Source organism: Colobus angolensis, unplaced genomic scaffold, assembly GCF_000951035.1.
Source record: "Colobus angolensis palliatus isolate OR3802 unplaced genomic scaffold, Cang.pa_1.0 Scaffold101, whole genome shotgun sequence".
Taxonomy (NCBI): domain Eukaryota; kingdom Metazoa; phylum Chordata; class Mammalia; order Primates; family Cercopithecidae; genus Colobus; species Colobus angolensis.
Window position 1 is genome coordinate 1,781,755 of NW_012111031.1, and position 13,745 is coordinate 1,795,499.

At 36.3% G+C, this 13,745-nt stretch overlaps 1 long non-coding RNA gene across 1 annotated transcript in view; it reads right to left on the minus strand.

The window, feature by feature from the left end:
* LOC105509765 overlaps positions 1-13,745 on the minus strand; it is a 225,027-nt gene that overhangs the window by 76,356 nt on the left and 134,926 nt on the right. The window contains exon 5 of the long non-coding RNA XR_001001477.1: positions 8,726-8,867. This is a non-coding gene — a long non-coding RNA (uncharacterized LOC105509765). The remainder of the gene's footprint in view (positions 1-8,725; positions 8,868-13,745) is intronic.

Below are 13,745 nucleotides of genomic sequence, written 5' to 3' on the forward strand. Positions count from 1 at the left end.
GAAGATTACAAACTTTTAGAATAAGAGAATTCTGTAAAATTGCAGAGTACAGGATCAATTAATAAAAAATAGATCAATGACATTTCTATATACAAGAAACAACCAATTCGAAAATGAATGACAAATTAAAATATCTACTCCAAAACAAATGAAATTTTTTAAATCTGTAAGGTTCTTGGGAATAAATCTAAAGTAGTATATTACTTGAAAGTGTGAAACTATATACCTTTAATGTAAAACGTAAAGGAACACTCAAGTAAATGGAAAGATACATCACATTCATTTACCAGAATGCTTAAAATATCATGAAGATATCAATTTTTCCCTAAACTGATCTAAAATTTGTATTTTCCCTAAAATTTTAGGGAAATTTGTATTTTAGGGAAAATACAAATTTTCCCTAAACTGATCTACAAAATATTCCCAGTGAATATTATAGCTTGTCATGAAAATTAACATGCTTAATCTGAATTTTATTCGGATGAATAAATGATCAAAAGTGGCCAAGGAGATTAAAGACAAGGAATTTGTTCCATCACATCCCAAAGCTACTACAAGGCAGTAGTAAGTGAAGCAGTGCACACAAAGATTGACAGATAGGCAAACAGAAAAGAATGGAGAGCCACTGTGCCAAACACAATGATACTAGGTGTGCATTAAAGCATCTTAACACAATGCCTTGCACCTAGTAAGCACTCAGTAGGCATTTATTAAACAAAGAGCTTGTGTTTTTAATATTACCATTTGATTTCACTTCAGCATTTACAGGATGCTTAGAATTTACTACATGAAACAAGACAGCAACTAAAGCAAGAATGTGTCTTGCCCTGTCACCCCCAGGCTCAAGTAGAGTGGCTCAACCATAACTCACTGCAGCCTTTAACTCCTGAGGTTCAGTGATGCTCCCACCTCATACTCCCAAGTAGTTGGGTCTACAGGCATGAGCCACCATGCTTGTCTATTTTTTAAAATTTTTGTAGAAACAGGATCTTGCTATATTACCCAACCGGGTCTTGAACTTCTGGCCTCAAGTGATCCTCCTGCCTTGGCCTCCCAAAGTGTTGGGATTATAGGTGTGAGCCACCTAACCACAAGGATGTTTCAGTTTGAAAGTCATTATTCTGAGATGAGAACATAGTCTCTTCCAATGTTTCTCAAGCTTCACAGTGCATCAGGGTTACTAAAAAGACTCATTAAAACGCACATTATGAAACCCCGCCCCTAAGGTTTCCAATTCAGTTGGTCTGAAATGGGATTACAAGAGTTGAATTTCTAATAAGTTTCCAGGAAATGCTGATGCCATTGGTCTGGATACTGTATTTTGCGAATCACTGGTGTAGTCCTTCAGGGGTGCTTAGAGAAAGTAAAACACTATTTTTTAAAATCTGAATCTTACATTGGTATAAATATATATATATATATACACACATACACACACGTATATATAAGTATGTATATATAATATAAGATAAATATGCCCAATAGATATAATATGTAATAATGCAATTATTAAAATCATATTCCTTATATTACAAATTTATAAAATAAAAAATAAAAATAGCTACCAACTATTGAGTATTTATTATGTGCAAGGCACTATGGTAATTGCTTAAGATACGTTACTTATTTTAATCATAACAACTGTATGAAATAAACATTACCATCCCTATTTTCCAGATGAGTAAATTGAGCCCAAGAGAGATTATAAGTGGCCTAGCCAGCTAGAGAGCCGTGACACTGGAATCTACCAGACCCCAGATTCTAAGCTCTCAGCTTTTGCACTACATTGCCTTTATCTCTGAAATAACAAGTGACTGTTCCTGATCCACCTATCCACAAACCTGACAACTGTTTACAATTTAAAGTACCAATAACTGGAGCCATCAAGTCTACTCTAAAAGTCAGATTATGGGGAAAGGCAATAAAAAACTTGTTTCTTTTTACCTGAAATTAATCATTCATTCTGCTGAGAGCAAAGAAGACTCGAAGAAACAAATTGAAGATGTTAATAAAATATCCAGGTAGTACTGGTCTTCTTGATCTCCCCAAACCACAGAACAAAGATTCCTATGCAATACATTCATTTCCTCTCTCAGTCCCAGTGGCATCATTTGCAAACACAATGAAGAAAATAACTAAACTGCACTTTTTGGGAAAATGTTCTAGCATCCTTTTATTTGCTTTTCTCTGTGTAGCGAGATATTACAGAAACTCTGAAAGTCTCTAAGTGTAAGGAGATGGAAGCAAAGACACTAATTATTCTTTAGTGATCCTGAAAGTTTGCTGATAAAAGAGAATGAAGTAGCAAGAGGATATGTAGCCAGATTGGCCCAGTCAGAAAGTGAAATTTCAAGAAAACAGAGATTGGGAAAATTGAGACAAGCTGTTCTTTAAGAAGGAAGGAGCAGAGTGTCATCTTTATTTTTAAAGTTGATGGCATATTCATTTTTCAGACTTTTATAGTTTTAAGTTTTAAAGAAGGAAAAAGTGAAAACATTAAAATACTGAATGGACAGAGCAGAACTTCCCATTAAAATAAATACACTTTGTTTTATTGTTGGGAAAACTCTAACGAGTGCCAGACTATTAACTAAATTCTGTCATTTTTTGAACGAAGAAATTTCCAGTCTATTTCCAGAGGGTAGGTTAAATTGGTATCTATTTAATATATTTTGCAATTATAAAATTAAAAGAAAATATGCTAAAATACTTTGAAAAACTACACATCTTAACCCTCCTGCATAGCGTGTTCATGCCAAAACCTGCTTCCTTTGTGTCTGAAATATGAGGCTATTAGCAACATTAACCGGAAGGAGACTACTGCCTCAGTCTACATGGGGATCATTTTGCTGCATGGCTAAGAATGCCAGCTCAGTTGGTGTTGATCTTATAGGTATATTGGGGACTGAGAAATCTGATATCTAATTAGCACTAGTATTTATGCATTGCTCAAGATTTTAGACCTTAAATTCATCCTTAATGCCTCTTTCTCACACTCTACTTTTAACTGACAATTCCTGTCAGCTCTGCCTTCGAAATTTATCTCAAATCCAACTCTTTTTCTCCCCTTCACCACTTGCACCTTAGCTGCAGCCACCATCATCTTTCTCTTAGACTGCTGAACTAGTTTTTGTCCTGCTGTTGCTGCTGCAAAATATTCTGCACAGGGTGGTCAAAGTGATCCTTTTAGAACCTAAGTCAGATAGTGTCACGCCACTGCTCAAATTCTCCAACAGCTGCCCATCTCACTCAGAATAAAATCCAAAGTCATGACCACAGCCCGTAAGGCTCTAGTAGATCTGACCCCTGGTTACCTCTCACAACTCAATTCTTACCTTTCTTTAAGTCCTTCGCCGACGTGACCACCAAAATGCTGCTCAGCAATCACAGTAACACTCCTTGCCCCATTCATTTCCCCTCTCTCACAATTACTTCTCCTCTCTCCTCAAAGTCTTCTCTCATTCCTGCTCCCAGCTGATGCTCTTGCTCCTTGTTGTGCTAAGAAAGCCCTAGCAATTAGAAGAGTCCACCTGCTCCCATCTCTACATTTACCCACCTACCAACAATTAGAAGAGTCCACATGGTCCCATCTCCATATTTACCCATCTACCAGCAACCATGCCCATTGATTTGCCCTCCTCATGGATGCACTGGCTGTGCTTGTATTTAAGGCCAATCTCTCTTCTCATGGATCAGATCCCTCCTCTCTAACTTTCATCAATTCTCTCTTCTCCTGTATCAATTGTCCCTCTCCCTTGGATTATTCTCATCAGCATACAAACATCATATAATTTCTCCCTTCTTAAAAGTAAAAGAGCTCTCTCAACTTTGCTTCTGATTTCTACCACCTTAATGCAGCAAAACTTCTCTTAAAAAAAATCTTTACTTTCTGTCCTCCCATTCATTCTTGAACCCACTACACTTACTCAATGCAAATCTAAGCCCAGTGGTCAGTTCTCAGACTGCACCTTGTGTGACCTACCAGCATCTTTTGGCATAGTCCATCACTCCCTCCTCCATACGTTTTCTCTGCCTGGCCTCCAGGATGCCACAAAATTCAGGTGTTGCTCCTAGTCAGAACTTACTCTCTTCTGCTCCCCTCACCCTATTCCCACCCCAGAACTCAGCTTCTCTGGCCTCATCTCCTATCAGGGTCCCCTCATTCTCTATCACTAGTAACACAAGCTGGCTTCTTTGCTGTTCCTCAAATAAGTCAGTTTAAAAGTCCTCATCCTTGCTCTCATCTCTGCCTGCAATGCTCTTTCCTCAGCTCCTTTAAGTTTTTGTTCAAATGTCACATAATCAATAACACCCTCCCTGACTACCATATTTAATATTGCAATATCTACCAGCCCTTAAACTTCCTACTCCCATTTATTTCCTTCATGACATTTACCATTTTCTAACATACTGCAACATTTATTTATTCAATTTAAGTCTTCCCTTTGGCCAGAATATGGTCACCTTGTCATTCAAAAGTTGTTTGATGCAGATTTTTTATTGTAGACACCTGGCCTGTAGTAAGCATGTAGCAAATCATTGTCAAATTAATGAAGCTTTGGCTTCTAGCATATGCGTTAAAATAAATATCACTATTGGAGACATTATATCAAAAAGCTGAGACATACTTAGGACCCCAAATTAATGAACAAAATATTCAATAATAAACTATGTTAAGTTCTCAGAAGATTGCTCAGAGCTGGCTTGGCCAACATAGAGGACCGTTTCCATAGCCATGGTGGGAAATACCAATCTTGAAAAGAGATGCCTCTCAAATCTTTAAGTGAGCCAGTACCCTAGGTAACTAAATGAGTAGAGAAAGTTAGGTTCTGATTTACACATGAGATTATCCAGTTGTCAGCCCTCAAATGCTGTCACTCCACGAGCAGTTTGCTCTTAAATTCTTCAGGTCTTCGAGTAGACATAATCATTTTACAGAAGCCCAATTCAGAAACAATTATACTGCAACATAAGCAGTAGAACCATTTCATGCCAAGCTAATGACTCTAGGACATGCAAGGCATGACTCTCTGTACAAATTCACTTTAGAGCAGAGGTCAAAACCATTAAACTAATGGTGAACTTGAGTCCCTGGGCTCTGAGTGCCTCATGACTCCAGGGGATTGAGATTTGTAAGAAAAATACTAAACATAGAGTCATGTATAAACACTCTAAAGGATTCTTTATACAAATGCCTTTTTGTCTAAAATCAGAACTCTAGAAAATAGAACATATGTTTCTACATTTAAATTGTTAAAAATCATTAAAAAGACATTCAAGAGTTGAAGAAAAAGAAAAAAATTCTCAGCAAGAAGTATGAAGATATTACTGCTTGACTTTAATAAGAGTTCTATTAAATCTGTTCTTTTCTGTTTAAAATGTTCATTGTAAAGCTTTAGTCCCTTTACATTTTCTTAAAAATCCAAGCTTTGCAACTTCTGAGAGATTTGGTGTTAGTGTGATGAGCTACCTTCCCCCTCCCCAAGAAACATCCTTATTGAGACTGAGTTTCCTTGGGCTGGTGGGGGAAGGAGGTGGTGAGTGACCTGGTCATATGATGTCAACATACTACCACAGAAGACAGAGATGAAAAACCATGTTCATGGACTTTTAAATTTAAATATGTAAAATCCTTATAACAAAAAACACTCCTACACAGAGACTAGCTAGCTTTTCACCAAGCATTTTCTATTCTTGCCCCAATTTCCCAGCCTCCCTTGAAGTTAGCCATAACTGAAGGCCAGCCAATGAAATATGAACAGAAATATGAACAGAAGTGATGTATACCATCCCCAGGACTTAGCATATAAAATTTCTGGAGCAATGTCAGTTTGATGTAGATGGGTGTGGCAACCTTAGAAGTCCTAGGTTAGAGATGGCAGAGCCACAGATGGAAGAAGCCCAAGAAAGAGCTATAAATGACTACTTAGAAGAGAATTATCTATTGAAAGAGAACCAATATTGGACATTACATAGATGTTAACATAATTTTATTGGCTGGGCATAGTGGCTCATGCTTGTAATTCCAGCACTTTGGGAGGCTGAGGTGGGCAGATAGCTTGAGCCCAGGAGTTTGAGACCAACCTGGGCAACATGGCAAAACCCTGTCTCTATAAAAAACACAAAAATTAGCTGGGCATAGTGGCATGTGCCTGTAGTCCCAGCTACTCAGGAAGCTGAGGTGGGAGGAGTGCTTGAGCCTGGAAGACAGAGGTTGCAGTGAGCCAAGATGGTGCACTGCACTCCAGTCTGGGTGACAGAGCAAAGCCCTGTCTCCAAAAAAATAAAAATAAAAATAAAAACTTTTATTAAGTTTTTTTCTTGCTGTGTTACTATAGCTCTCATTACTTTAACAACATGGTATCTTAGTTCAGAATGGTAAAACTCAGTGAAGAATTAAATTACTAATGCCTAATCTATTTAAGGTAAGCAACTGTACACCAAGCTCTAACATACATTGTCTCTTAGCATTCAAATTCAACAGGCTTGCAACAGTTGTAAAGAGACTAATACCAAGGTCTTCTTTTTAATAGCTAAAGCTTTCAATTAGCTACACACTCAAAACTTCCATAAATAATGTAAAAACAAAGATTTTGGGTTGCTCTTGCTACATTGAATAAAAAGAGTCATGGCCTTCTTCACTCTGATCAAGCTTCTCCCAATCCAACCCCTTGAGAAGCCTGAGCATTGGAAAGAGTGGGGGAAGAAAAATAAAAGATCTGGGAGAAGGAAAGTGTCCTTGAGCCACTGATCATCTGCACAGGGTAAGGGAAGAAATTTTGGATTCAATATAAAATTGAAGTTCTGATTTTACATGAATAAGACTTTTAGTGCCTCAAAATATCTTAATAATTAAAACAAGGAAAGGTGAAATAAAAAAACAGATAAACAAACAGAAACATAGATATAAATATTACCGTATCTGCCAGTCACCATGGCTTACATCTGTCCAGCACTTCAGGAGGCCAAGGTGGGAGGATCACTCTTGGCTAGGAGTTTGAGACCAACCTGGTCAACACAGCAAGGTCCCATCTCTACAAAACTTTTTTTAAAAACTAGCTGGGCATGGTGGCTCATGCCTGTAATTCCAGCTATTAGGGAGGCTGAGATGGGAAGATTGCTTGAGCCCAGGAGTTCGAGGCTGCACTCAAACTCCACTGCACTCCAGCCTGGTCAATGGAGAAATACCCTGTCTCTAAAAATATAAAATAATTTTAAAGAAACCTAATCATATCAGTAATAACATTAAAAGTAAATAGTCTAAACATCCTAATTGAAAAGCAGAAATTGTCAGGCTGTATTAAAGAACACAACCTAACCACATGCCATTTATAGAAATCATACTTTAACAAATTAACAATATTGGGAACAAGAAAAATAACAATGCTACAAATTTGACAGTTATTAAAATGATAAGGGAATACTATGAGCAATTTTATGTCAATAATTTCAACAACATAAGGAAAAAATGAATAAATTTCTTGAAATATACAAATTGTCAAAGCTCATTCAAGAAAAAAATAGGTAACCTCATTAGTCCTATATCTATATCAAAAGGTGAATTTATAGATAAAAACCTTCCCAAAGAAAACTCCTGGCCCAGATGCTTTTATTGGTCAATTCTACCAACATTTAAGAAAATAGAAAATCAATGAACATTTGGAAATTGAAATGTTAAAATATGTGTAATTGCATAAAAATATACTTAGGGATAAATTAAGTAAAAGATTGCAAGATCTATAAACAGAAAAATATAAAATATTACTGAGAAAAATTAAAGAATATTTACACAATTAGAGATACATACCAAACTAGTTTGGAAGACTCAAAATTATTCTCCCCAAATTGATACATAGTGGCAATATCAAAATTAGCAGACAGAAGGAAACAATAAAGATTAGAGCAGAAGTAAATCAAATAGAGAATAGAAAAAATCATAGAGAAAATTAACAAGAGTTGATTTTTTGAAAAGTTGAAATTGACAAACCCTTAGCCAGACTAACTATAAAAAAGAAAGAATAATTAAATAAATAAAATCAGAAATTAAAGTGGAGACATTACAACAGATACCTAACAAATTAAAAGAATCATAAGGGACTATTACAAACAATTATGTATGAACAAATTGGATAACCTCGAGGAAATGGATAAATTCTTAGGAAAACACAAACCACAAAGATTTAATTAGGGAAAAATAGAAAGTCTGAACAAACCCATAACAGATAAAGAGATTGAAGTAGTAACTTAAAACCTCCCAACAAAGAAAAGCTCAGGACCAGATGGCCTCACAGCTGAGTTCTACCAAATATTCAAAGAAGAATTAATAATATTCCTTCTTAAACTTTTCCAAAAAATGTAACTAGAGGGAATTCTTCCAAACACATTTTACAAGGCCAGCATCACCTTAATACCATAGCCAAACAAATATACCACAAGAAAAGAAAACTAAGGCTGATATCTCTGATGGATGCAAAAATTTTAATAAAATATTAGCAAACTGTTTTCAACAACACATCAAAAAGATTATACATCATGAACAACTGGAACTCATTCCTGGGATGCAAGGCTGGTTTAATATATGCAAATCAATCAATGTGCTACATCATATTAACAGAATGAAAGATAAAAACTACACGATCATTTCAACAGATGCAGAAAAAGCATTTGACAAAATCAACATCATTCATGATAAAAACTCAACAAAATGGTTACAGAAGGAACTTACCTCAACACAATAAAGCCCACATGTGAAAAGCCCACTGCTAACATCAGAATCAATAGAGAAAAACTGAGAGGTTTTCCTCTGTGATTCAGCACAAGGCAGGGATGCTCACTCTTGATACTTTTATTTGATACAGCCAGAGCAACTAGACAAAAAAAAAAAAGTAATGGGCAACCAAATCAGAAAGAAGTACAATTGCCTATGTTTGCAAATTATATGATCTTATATAAAGTAAATCCTAAAGACGCCACAGAAAGAACTGATAAATTCAGTAAAGTTGCAGGATTCAAAAACAACACACAAAAAATAGATGATATTTCTATATATTAACAAACAATTCAAAAAGGAAATTAAGAAAACAATCCCATTTACAATAGCAAAAAAAATAAATAGGAATAAACTTAACCAAAAAGGTTAAGATTTGTACATTGAAAACTGTAAAACTTTCATGATTAAATTAAAGACACAGACCAATGGAAAGACAACCCTTGTTCATGGGTTGGAAGAATTTATGTTGTAAAAATGTCCAAAGTGATCCACAAATTCAACGCATGGCATTCTTTACAGAAAAAGAAAAAACAATCCTAAAATCACAAAAGACCCTATTACACATACTATTTATTTTTACTTTAAGTTCTGGGGTACATATGCAGAATGTGCAGTTTTGTTACATAGGTATACACGTGCTATATTGTAGCGTTGTTTGCTTCACCCTTCAACCCGTCACCCACATTACGTATTTCTCCTAATGCTATCCCTCCCCTAGCCCCCGACCCCCTCAACAGGCCCCAGTGTGTGATGTTCCCCTCGCTGTGTCATTGTTCAACTCCCACTTATGAGTAAGAACATGCGGTGTTTGTTTTTCTGTTCTTGTGATAGTTTGCTGAGAATGATGGTTTCCAGCTTCACCCATGTCCCTGCAAAGGACATGAACTCATCCTTTTTTATGGCTGCATAGTATTCTATGGTGTATATGTGCCACATTTTCTTTACCCAAGGACCCTATATAACCAAAGTTATCTTTATCAAGAAGAACAAAGCTGGAAACATCAATACTTTCTGATTTCAAAATATATTACAAAACCATAGTAACCAAAATAGTATGATACTGGTATAAAAATAGTTACATAGACCATTGGAACAGAATTTTAAAATCCAATGTCCAAACTCAATAAAAATAGAAGCAAAATAGGAAACTGGAAATAAATCTGACTTATAACTATAAAAGCAAAAATTCTAAATAAGTATTAGCAAAGAGCATCTCGTAATATATCAAAAGACTAAGTAGAGTCTATTTCAGGAATAACAGGTTGGTTAATATCAGGAAATTAATACATCCACTAAGTACAGCAAAAAAGTAAAAGGTAAAAGCACATGTCCTATCAACAAATACTTAAAAGGCATTTGACGAAATTCAGTAGCCAGTCCTAACTAAAATAGGGCTAGAAAGAAACCACTTAAATTCAACAAAGAAATTTTCTAAAAGCTAGCAGCAAATTTTAAAATCATAACTAGATAAAGATGATCTGTTTCACATTATTTTAGTGCTATTACAGGTATTATATATAACATGAAAACAAATAACTGGCAGAAGTATTGGAAAAGATGAGGAAAAAAACTATTTTTGGTGGTTACATGATTGTATACCTGCATGCATAGAAAAAAAAATCAACAATTGTAGTAAAAAATTATAAAATTAATTTTAAAATTTGTTCTAATTTCTGAATTCAAAATAAATATTTTTAAAAATTAGCAGATTTTCAGCCAGGCGTGGTGGCTCATGCCTGTAATCCCAGCACTTTGGGAGGCTGAGGTAGGTGAATCACCTGAAGTCAGGAGTTCAAGACCAACCTGGCCAACATGGTGAAACCCTGTCTCTACTAAACATACAAAATTTGGCCAGGTGTGGCGGCAGGCACCTGTAATCCCACCTACTCGGGAGGCTGAGGCAGGAGAATCACTTGAAGCCAGGAGGCAGAGATTGCAGTGAGCCAAGATCATGCCATTGCACTCCAGCCTGGGCAACAAGAGCAAAACTCCATCTCGAAAATAAAATAAAATAAAAGTTTATTTATGGTATGCAAAAATCTCTTACAAATACATAAGAAACAAGTAACCCAATAAAATAACAGGCAAAGACAATTCACAGATGGGTAAATCAGTGGCAAACAAACAAATGAAAAGATAGACAAATTCACAAGTAGTAACCATGGATATGCAAATTGCAGTAACAACATGATTATCACTACACCCATCAGACTGGTAACAATTTGAAATGCCATAACAGCTATTGCTGGCTGGACGTAATGAAATGGGTACTCTCTGAGATTGCTTGTGGGAAGGGGACGTGTTTGGACCTTTGGGCAAAGCAATCTGGCATCATTTCTTAGAGGTAAAACACATACCCACACTTAGGCCACTTAGCAATAACATTCCTGTGTGTTCTATAAAAATCAATTTCTTTGTAAAGACATATGTAAAAAGATATTAACTGTAGCATTGCTTTGTAAAAACACAAAAAATTAGCCAGGCATGGTGGCAGGCGCCTATAGTTACAGCCTTGGCCTCCCAAAGTGCTGGGATGACAGGCATGAGCCACCACGCCCGTCCAAAGTATACTTTCTAATATGTTCAAATATATAGGATTTAAAATATTTTTATGGAAAAATATGAATACATCAAGAGACAAAATTCTGCTTCTCTAGTGATCAAAGAATTCCAAGGTGAAAGAATGAGTTACCGTTTTTCCTTAGAAGATTAGAAAAGATTTTAAAAGCTGATAATACCAATTGATTGTGTAGATGTAGAGAATTAAACACTCTGGATGCTTTGTGCTTTGTGAATGTAAATTGTTAGAGCCTTTCTGGAGCATACTCTGGCAATATTTATGAAAAGCCCTTAAATAATCAGTGTACAGTCCTACAGAAATGTATATAAAGAATAAGGATAGTCAGTAATATCAAGAAATTATAAGCAAGTTACCTAAATAAAATAACATATGTAAAGTGCATAGTGCAAACTTAAACTATTATTAACATTCAATAAATGTCCTAAAACTGAGGGATTTGGTTAATCAATTGGTAGTTGATATGGTTTGGCTGTGTCCCCACCCAAATCTCATCTTGAATTGTAGCTCCCATAATTCCTACATATCATGGGAGGCGCCCAGTGGGAGGTAATTGAATCATGAGGACAGGTCTTTCCTGTGCTGTTCTCCTGATACTGAATAAGTCACAGGAGAGCTGATGGTTTTATGAAGAGAATTCCCCTGCACAAGCTCTCTCGCCTGCTGCCATCCATGTAAGATGCGACTTTGCTCCTCCTTGCCTTCCACCATGATTGCAAGGCCTCCCCAGCCATGTGGAACCGTGAGTCAATTAAACCTCTTTCCTTTATAAATTACCCGGTCTCAGGTATGTCTTTATTAGCAGCATGAGAACAGACTAATACAGTAGTCAAGCTCAGGAGGAGAAAAAAAATAATGAAATATTTAATAAATAGTACTAGCATCCTGGAATGGAAAACAATGCAAGTTTTTAAAATGATAATGGAGATCTATGTTCTGATTTAGAAGAACATGAACAAAACCCAAAATATTATTAAAGGGAAAAAGGAAATTGTAAAGCAGTATCTTTGAAAATGCATTTGCAATTATATTTTGTAGAAAAAAAAATCTGAAAAGAAGTGCCTGAAAATGTTAACAGTGGTTATCACTGAATAGTGGAATTTCTGAGGTTCATTTCTTTTTTTCCATCTATGTTTTCTCATTTCTTTCACAATCAGAGTGCATTGTTGCATAATTTTTAAATTTTCCAAAGCATCACAGTGTGGATGAATGTTTAGAATAGGGAATCAGAATCCTAGCTCCTTAATGTAATAGCAGTGTGACATTAGGCATTTTACTTTTAAAAATCTGTTTACACATCTGTTGATTAATGATACAGAACCAAAATAAGCCATCTCCTGGTCATTCCAAATCAACAGGCCTTTGCCGTACTTGAATCCACAGGCAGTGGGGAAGAGGGTGCATGCTGACATTAGCTCACACTAGCAAAACTTCATGTTGCTCAAATAGATATTCAAAAGACAGGCTCAGATGCAGGAACTTGTGGAGTTATTTTCAAATGTCTCATGACTTGAAAGAACAGGTGTTGGAGGAAACTGTGTCTACATACTTGCTAGGAAAGCATTCTCAGGTTTCTTTTCTAATCATGGAAAAGATGATACATTAATGGGACTATTACCCCTACTTTCTGAAAACAGCCAAGCAACCAGATGCATGAAACCCATATTCAGGAGCAATGAAGTCATGGTTAAAAGTCCCAAGCATTCTAGCAATGAAGCTAAAAGAATTATATAACCTACAAGTCTCAACAAGTTTCCCCAGGTCCACCATGTACCTAATAAAACTCTTCTGAGGACCATTAAAAGACAATTCTAAATTCATCTATCAGGATCTTTGGATCAACTCCAACAAAATACAGAATGTCCCTGATGGAGCTGTTTAGAGATACAATTGCTGCATGCTCAAAATTACTTTGGAAGACAAAAGGAATTTTTGATTTACAAACAGAAAGAGAAAAGGAGAGGACATTCCATTCTGGAACCAATAACCTACAATGACAATGAAGAGCATGAAGAGGGGTTGAGACCTTTATGCTGCTCAGGGAGGACAAGAGAGGTAGGGCAGTGAGACATTGCAGGGACACCCACATCCTCCACCAGCCCAGTACCGTCCTTGGAATCAATGAGCCTCTGATTTTCTTTAATATTTAGAGCAAACAATTCTGCTTTGGGAAAGAATGAGAGGGCGAGCCTCAGGATGAGTTCTGTGTAGCCTAGTAAAAATGATGTAAGCCTACCGCGTGGTGGCTCACACCTGTAATCCCAGCACTTTGGGAGGCCGAGGGGGGCGGATCACGAGGTCAGGAGATCGAGACCATCTTGGCTAACACGGTGAAAACCCGTCTCTACTAAAAATACAAAAAAGAAAAAATTAGCCAGGCGTGGTGGTGGGCGCCTG